General features: G+C 33.7%; 1 long non-coding RNA gene across 3 annotated transcripts; it reads right to left on the minus strand.

The window, feature by feature from the left end:
* Positions 1 to 1808: 1808 nt before the first annotated feature.
* On the minus strand, positions 1809 to 8753 carry LOC145270264 (uncharacterized). Of its 3 annotated transcripts, XR_013865320.1 has the most exons (4): positions 8089 to 8753; positions 6450 to 6505; positions 4645 to 4757; positions 1809 to 3451 (listed from the first exon to the last, which is right to left on the minus strand). It is a non-coding gene; the product is annotated as an uncharacterized LOC145270264 (long non-coding RNA). The 3 variants fall into 3 exon arrangements; XR_013865319.1 differs by lacking the exon at positions 8089 to 8753 and having other exon boundaries at positions 1809 to 3448; positions 6450 to 6633; XR_013865318.1 differs by lacking the exon at positions 8089 to 8753 and having other exon boundaries at positions 6450 to 6632.
* Between the last annotated feature and the right edge of the window lie 484 nt (positions 8754 to 9237).

Genomic DNA, 9237 nt, shown 5'->3' on the forward strand with positions numbered 1-9237 from the left:
TCCACATCCCCTCTTGTTTTGACTTAGAAATTTTCATTTGAATACACGTTGACTTGCATTGGTCTATAGGATTCTCATCTACCTATATCCACATCCCCTCTTGTTTGGACTTAGAAATTTTCAATTGAATACACGTTGACTTGCATTGGTCTATAGGATTCTCATCTACCTATATCCACATCCCCTCTTGTTTGGACTTAGAAATTTTCAATTGAATACACGTTGACTTGCATTGGTCTATAGGATTCTCATCTACCTATATCCACATCCCCTCTTGTTTGGACTTAGAAATTTTCAATTGAATACACGTTGACTTGCATTGGTCTATAGGATTCTCATCTACCTATATCCACACCCCCTGTTGTTTGGACTTAGAAATTCTCAATTGAATACACGTTGACTTGCATTGGTCTATAGGATTCTCATCTACCTATATCCACATCCCCTCTTTTTTGGACTTAGAAATTTTCAATTGAATACACGTTGACTTGCATTGGTCTATAGGATTCTCATATACCTATATCCACATCCCCTGTTGTTTGGACTTAGAAATTTTCAATTGAATACACGTTGACTTGCCTTGGTCTATAGGATTCTCATCTACCTATATCCACATCCCCTCTTGTTTGGACTTAGAAATTTTCAATTGAATACAATCTGAGATGACTTGGTCTATAGGATTCTCATTTACCTATACCAACGTCCCCTCTTGTTTGGACTTAGAAATTTTCACTTGAATACACGTTGAGATGACTTGGTCTATAGGATTCTCACCTACCTATACCTACGTCCCCTCTTGTTTGGACTTAGAAATTTTCAATTGAATACACATTGACTTGACTTGGTCTATAGGATTCTCATCTACCTATACCAACGTCCCCTCTTGTTTGAACTTAGAAATTTTCAATTGAATACACATTGACTTGCCTTGGTCTATAGGATTGTCATCTACCTATACCAACGTCCCCTCTTGTTTGAACTTAGAAATTTTCAATTAAATACACGTTGACTTGACTTGGTCTATAGGATTCTCATTTACCTATACCTACGTCCCCTCTTGTTTGGACTTAGAAATTTTTCAATTGAATACAATCTGAGAAGGCTTGGTCTATAGGATTCTCACCTATCTATACCTACATCCCCTCTTGTTTGGACTTAGAAATTTTTCAATGTAATACAATCTGAGAAGGCTTGGTCTATAGGATTGTCACCTATCTATACCTACATCCCCTTTTGTTTGGACTTAGAAATTTGACAATTGAATACAATCTGAGAAGGCTTGGTCTATAGGATTGTCACCTATCTATACCTACATCCCCTCTTGTTTGGACTTAGAAATTTTTCAATTGAATACAATCTGAGAAGGCTTGGTCTATAGGATTGTCACCTATCTATACCTACATCCCCTCTTGTTTGGACTTAGAAATTTTACATTGAATACACGTTGACTTGCATTGGTCTATAGGATTCTCATCTACTTATATTTTAATTCGCTTTTATTTTTAAAATAAATGAAATAATTTTTACAATAAATAAAACAACTTTTAAAATAAAATGATTTCTAAAATAAATAAAATTATTTTTCAAATAAATGAAATAATTTTTAAAACAAATTTATTTGTTTTAAAAATTATTTCATTTATTTAAAAAATAATTTTATTTATTTAAGAAATCATTAATTTTTTTAATAAATAAAACGATTTTTAAAATAATTAAAACAACTTTTAAAATAAGTAAAATGATTTTTAAAATAAATAAAATGATTTTTAAAATAAAATGATTTTTAAAAGAAATGAAATAGTTGTTAAAATAAATAAAATTATTTTTAAAATAAATAAAATAAGTTTTTAAAATTTATGAAATAATTTTTAAATTAATAAAATACTTTTTAAACAATTAAAATAACTTCTAAAATAAATGAAATAATTTTTAAAATAAATGAAATTGAGCTGATCTGTATAATTACTCTATAATATATCTACTAGGGGGGGCAGCTTTGCCTGGTCGTAAAATATGCTTAAATATGATATATTTATTTGCCTTTTATTCCTCTATAATTTTACCTGTTCATATTTGACTTTTACTTGAAGTATCCTAGTGATCACGTCAATTTGGCGCCACTATATATATTGTGAACCGAGCGACCGCTTCTCTGAAAAAAGCCTTTTGTAGACATACAGAAAAAGCGAACACACATACAAACATACATTTTCGCTTTTATATTTATAGATTTATATATATATATATATATATATATATATATATATATATATATATGTAAACAAAAAAATTAAAGGCCGCAAAAATATATTTTACAATAATTCATTGTTCGACAAGATACTCAAAAAAGGTATATTGAACTTTCCTTAATCCGCAGAGTTTCAAAGAAATATGTTCTTCTCATCAAAAGAAAGATATTAGCAAATGAATATTATAACAAAGCTTGTCCTGCTTGATAGGGTTCAAAATAGACTTCGTGGCCTGGTGGGAGATGTCCTTTTCTCTTCGCTGCAACCTCTATCTCACAGAAGAGATGTTGCGAGTTTGTCTCTGCTTTATCGTTATTTTCATGGAAAGTGTTCGACTGAGCTTCAATCTATGGTCCCCCCTCGCCAAACTTTCACAAGAAACACTAGACTAGCTGAAAACATTATCAATAATTTTCCCCACTCTTTATCTGTGCCTAAACCTAAACAGATTCCATGATCAAAGCTTCTTTCTTAGAACTGCACGCCTGTGGAATTGTCTTCCGTTTTCCTGCTTTCCAGCTGTCTATAATATGGTTGTCTTCAAGTCCAACGTGAACAAGTTTCTGATGAGCCGTTCCACTTAAGTTAACAAATTTACCGAACTTCCATTACTATCGATTACTATATTGTCCTTTTGACTACTCTACACTCTTTAACCCTTATCCTTGAGTGGCCTATCGGCCTTGACGTCTATGTAAAAAAAAAAAACATATTATCAATAAGAAATTTGTTCCGAAAAGAAAAATTTGGCATAATCCAAATATAGGTAATCCAGGTTTGCAGAAAAATCCGTTAACAAGCAAAAAGTAAAGATTATCAAAATTTTTTAAATCTCTGGTCGCCTATATCGAGCTCTCCTCAGTGGATTTCTGATACAAATCAGTGATTCAGATACAAACAGAGGCTGAAGAGGGACCAACATAGGCGATCAGGGATTGGTCCCATTTGTTTTAGACTTGAAACCGACAGTACCAATGTTTTTATAATCTCTTTTGTAACAGGACAACAGGAAAGGGAAGACTTGAAGGATGGAAATGGTTTTCAAAAGAAAAACTTGAAAAAGAAATCTGTATTTTTACAACTCGGGGCTGGATTAAAATACATTTGGAAATATTTCTCACCTGTTTTTCCGGTCCGAGAGCAGGTGAGTCGGACTCAAGGATCAAATGTTCTAGCGGAAGTTGTTTCACAAGTTTTTGCTTCTTGGAAGACATGAAAGACAAGAGAAAAAATGGTCGGTCGACATTGAATAGAAGAAAAGGTTTGGGTTGGAGAGAAATGACAAGAAAAAAAATTTTTTTTTTCATATGGCCACTTTTATTGATAGTACATACATAAAACTCTAGTCCCCTTCCAAGTAATCTCCTCTGGCTGTAATGCACTTGTTGTACAGTTCCAACACCTTCTGGAAGTTCCCCTAGTGTGAGCGTGCCAATTGTCATTTCACAAAGGAGAGGCACCAAATATATATATATATATATATTTTTTTTTATTACATTTTCACCCCAAACAAGGCACATTGCCACTTTGGTGTAAGGGGCTATTATCAGGGTAAACAACTACTGGGGTACTATGTAGGGATTTGGGCAGCAAGATGTTGGTTCACGTTGCACTTGAACTTCTGCATGTCAGTACAGTTGGGAAAGCAGTGACCTGGAATGGAATTCCAAAGTCTAGCGGTTCTGGGGAAGAAACTACTGGAGTAGAAAGATCTTTTACATCTAGGGATCTCTACTGTGTGGGGGTGGGATTTTGCAGCTTGTCGGGTCTGTTGAGGGTGTTCATGTCGTGGGGGCACAAGTGCTTGCAGTTCATCAGAGCATTCACCATTAAAATACTTGTAGAACAGGCAGAGGGATGCAACATATATATATATATATATATATATATATATATATATAATAAATTCCACAGCCAAACAACGTCGCAGCCCACAAGAGCCATTACGACAGCATTTAAAGAAACTATAAATTTTAAAACCAAGTTGCGGACAAAAAGTCCAATTGTAACCCTATGTCCAAGTGGCAATATGCCTTGTTAGGGTTGAACGTGAGTGAAAAAAATGTTTTAATAAATGTTGTGGGGTACAAATCACCCCTATTTGAGAACTAAGTGGAATCAACCAGTCCTATGAATACCACTGTTTTCAGTAACTAAATGGATACATTCATACCATGTTTAACCGCATGCTACGAACATGTTCCTCTCATACCACTTCAGTGGCTCTTGGATTCTTTATGATAAATACATATTATATTGTATACACTTTACACTACTTGTGGTTTCTTTCATTTGTAACCCATAGCACGGGTCTACAACAATAATGTAATTGTAGACAAGAGAAACGATAATTTCTTATGGCAAAAAAAAGTGTGAGTGCAAACTAATTGCTTACCTGTTCGCTCCTGACAATGGATGGCGGAATGGAAAAATAATAACCTTCTCTCACGCCTTCCATTGCAACCGCGGGCCGACCATCAAATGCATGTAGAAGCACATTCTTGGCACCTTTTATTTATAAAAAGAAAACACAGATTTTGTATAAAATAATTACAGTTTTTGTATTAGTTTTTGACTTTACATAATCTATTAGATGAATCTCAAATGTCTGTTTATGTATGTTTTTATGTCTGCTAAAACTTTCGACACACACGACACATCAGTTTCGTTTTGAAGCTCAATGTCTCAGACAACAAATATCGAAAAATTAATTCCTTCAACCTCAACTCACCTGTTTTTTACAAGGAGGTGGTCGCTTTTTTTGTTGATATTTTCGCAAGTCATCGTCTCTGTTGAACTGACTACTCTTAATTTCAACGCTCTCGGCTTCCGATTTCGCCATGGACGCATTGGCCAAGACGTTACATTTTTGTTTTTTCCTCCTTTGCTTCCGGCCTTGAACCTGCCTGCTCCCAATATTTTTAAACAACACCTCTCTCCACCCGGGCTGCCTACTATTGTTTTGATCCCCTCTACCTCGCTACTTCCACTCCTTTTTGGAGGGGATTCCTTACTACACCACCTCCACACACCCAGGCAACGCCGGGTACCTCTGCTAGTTATATTTTATTTATTTATTTTATTCTATTTTCACCCCAAACATGGCACAGTACGGCGCTACTATCGGGGACATAATTTGCAGGGATATTATGAAGGGAGATGAGTAGCAAGATGTCTGTTCACATTACACTTGAACTTCTGCATGTCAGTAAAGTTGGGAAATCTCAGGAATCAGAGATAGATATTTTTAGAATCTTAGGAATCGGAGATGGATATTTTTTAGAATCATCGGAATGGAGGCAGATATTATTGGAATCTTAAGAATTGGAGACAAATGTGTTTACAATCTTAGGAATCGGAGGTGGATATTTTTAGAATCTTAGGAATCAGAGGCAGATATTATTGGAAACTTAAGTATCGGAGACAAATATGTTCAGAATCTCAGGAATCAGAGATAGATATTTTTAGAATCTTAGAAATCAAAGATGGATATTTTTAGAATCTTAGGAATCAGAGATAGATATTTTTAGAATCTTAGGACTCGGAGGCAGATATTATTGGAATCTTAAGAATCGGAGATGGATATTTTAAAAATCTAAAGAATCAGAGGCAGATATTGGAATCTTAAGAATCAGAGACGGATATTTTTAGAATTTTAGGAATCAGGGATGGATATTTTTAGAATCTTAGGAATCAGAGGCAGATATTTTTTAGAATCATAGGAATCAGAGACGGATATCTTTAGAATCATAGGAATCAGAGATAGATATTTTTGGAATCTGGAGAATCAGAAATGGATATGTTTACAATTCTAGGAATCGGAGATGGATATTTTAAGAATCTTAGGAATCAGAGGCAGATATTTTTAGAATCTTAGGAATCAGAGACGGATATGTCTACAATTTAAGAAATCAGAGATGGATATTTTTTAAATCTAAGAATTGGAGGGGGGGGCGGATATTTTTAGAATCTTAGGAACCAAAGATGGAATGCTTTAGAATTCTAGGAATCGGAGACAGATATTCTTAGAATCTTAGGAATCAGTGACGGATATGTTTACAACTGTAGGAATCGGAAGCGGATATTTTTTAGAATCTTAGAAATCAGAGGCGAATATTTTTGTCATGATCCTGAGCATCTAAAGAATCACTTTACATGAAAGAACGGCAACGACAGAAAAGGCAACAAGAATTCACTTACCTTGTTCTTTGAGTAATGTAATTGTCGGCCTCCCAGCAGATCTAGAGTGAACATTCCTATATTAAAAGGAGAGAAATATATTTTAAAATGCAAATTGGAGAAGCAAGCAATGATATTTGCATTGTTTGGGGATGGATATTTTTAGAATCCTAGAAATTAGAGGCCGATATTTTAAAACTCTTAGGGATCAGAGGCTGTTAAGTTTAGAATCTTAGGAATCAGAGATGGATATTATTAGAATCAGAAGGATAAGAGGTGGATATTTTTAGAATCCTAAGAATTAGCGATAGATATTTTTAGAATCCTTGAAATCGTAAACGGATATTTTTTTAATCTTAAGAATCAGAAACGGATATTTTTACAATTCTAAGAATCGGATATAGATATGTTTAGAATTCTAGGAATCAGAGACTGATATTTTGCGAATCATAAGGATCAGAGATGAATATGTTTAGAATCCTAGGAATCAAAGACGGATATTTTTTGAATCCTAGGAATTGGAGATGGATACTTTTAGAATCCTACAAATCAGAGGTGGAATATTTGAGAATCCTAGGAATTGCTGCAGATATTTTTAGAAACCTAGGAATCGGAGACGGATATTTTTTTTAATCATAATGATCAGAGATGGATGTTCTCATAACGTTTCAGCCGATGTAACCTCCAAACTTTTTCGGGTGCATCTTAAGGTTACAGGCTTTCATTCCGTCAGCCATGACAAAATAGAATTCATAAATAATTCACAATTGTAGGTCATCTGTATATCGAAAGCCAACTTTCACTGGACAATATCTAAACTTCAACTCCCCCATCCATATAATGTAAAGAAAGGAATAGTCTGTTGCCTACAACGCCGAACAAAAGTAATCTATATAATTATAAAACTCAAATGACCTTGTAACGAGTGATGTAACCCACTTTCCGGTTTACGACTTCCGGTTGCGCACGTGTACATAAACATAAACCAATAACAGCATAACCAAATAAACACCAATCGCTACTTTTGCAGAATTTGACCTGCGCACTGAAATATTAACGTTATTATTTAGAAATTATTATTTAATATGAGAAAGGTGGGGATGTTTTGCAACTATTCTGTATTACAAGTATACTCTCGCAATTTTCTTACAAATAAATCAACTTTGACCCATTGACAATGTATTGTTTTACTGTTTACGTTTTCAGCATCCCAACTGTTTTTGTTTTTGGCGTTTAAATTATCCAAATAAAAAATTGTTAATACTTTCTGCATTTTTTTCACATCGTTCATTTCCGTATTACGTTTAAGTTATTTTAACGCAATTTTCTTACAAATAAATCAACTTTGACCCATTGACAATGTATTGTTTTACTGTTTACGTTTTCAGCATCCCAACTGTTTTTGTTTTTGGCGTTTAAATTATCCAAATAAAAAATTGTTAATACTTTCTGCATTTTTTTCACATCGTTCATTTCCGTATTACGTTTAAGTTATTTTAACGCAATTTTCTTACAAATAAATCTACTTTAACCTTTGACAAACATAAGAGCATTTTACAACGTATTGTTTTACTGTGTACGTTTTCAGCGTCCCAATTGTTTTTGTTTTTTTCGCGTTTAAATTAAACGATATATCAAAATTTGAATAGTGCAGATTTACCTATAAGTATGGCAAACCACTTATAATTTCAAAAATAAACCATTATAAACAGATCGACTCATAGAAATCTATCTATATTCTTTTTTTCATTTTTAATATACTTTCATAGAAATGTTTCTGTTACGTCACAAAAAACTATTTTCTTTACGTCACAAGTGTCATGCTCATACATTAATTCCATAGCTAATATAACATACTGACCCAACGGGTCACAGGTAGTCTAGTATCTATCATGTGGAATTTTCGATTTATGTTTAGAAAAATAGGTAACTTTACACGAATAGGTAGGATTTTTTTTTCATGTTTGAGTGATCCGTCCGTGATTTTTCACTTTAATATACTTTCATAGAAATGTTTCTGTTATGTAAAAAAAACAAAAAAACTATTTTCTTTACGTCACAAGTGTCACGCTCATACATGAATTCCATAGCTAATATAACATACTGACCCAACGGGTCACGGGCAGTCTAGTATGTAATAGCAGCCATGCATATCAAGAGAAGGTTTTCTCTTAAACAATCTGCTGAAACAACTATCCAGAGAGCATGACATCAGCTCCAAGAAATCTGGACCAAACACCCGAAAACTCACCACGGTCCATATACCATACATGAAGGAGTATGTACTGTTATGACGTGGGTAAATGGAATCCTTCATAACAGTAAAAAAAACATGGTAATAAATCACATCAACGGAGAGACCATGGTTATCGGTTAATAAGGTTTATTGATTGTTAACCTAACGATTACATAAACGTATATATACACATATGAATATCGCAAGGAAAATTAGCAGAGACAAAAAGTTTTGGAGCTAGTTTTATTAATGCGTGTATTTTTAAATGTAAATCACTGGCGACCATGTTTGAACAGTTTGAACAGGCAGCGTATGAAAGGGGCCAACCCTCAGTTTGTTCAGGTATGCTGAAAACGAATATCGCAGCAGAACTTAAAACACTTGTTCAGGTAGGTAAAAGAGTAACTTATCTTGCCTTTGGTAACATTTATATATTATATATTTGTTTTGTATTTTTTTTTTTTAACTTTTACGCTTTGTTGTCTTAACTCCGAAGGATTAACCTTAGAATTTCCACAGGTCTCATTAGTTAAAACGAATTATTTCGCAGTTCAAATTGGCGTGAAATAAACA

The sequence above is a fragment of the Euprymna scolopes genome, chromosome 46 (assembly GCF_053919585.1).
Source record: "Euprymna scolopes isolate OS-2025 chromosome 46, ASM5391958v1, whole genome shotgun sequence".
Taxonomy (NCBI): Eukaryota; Metazoa; Mollusca; class Cephalopoda; order Sepiida; family Sepiolidae; genus Euprymna; species Euprymna scolopes.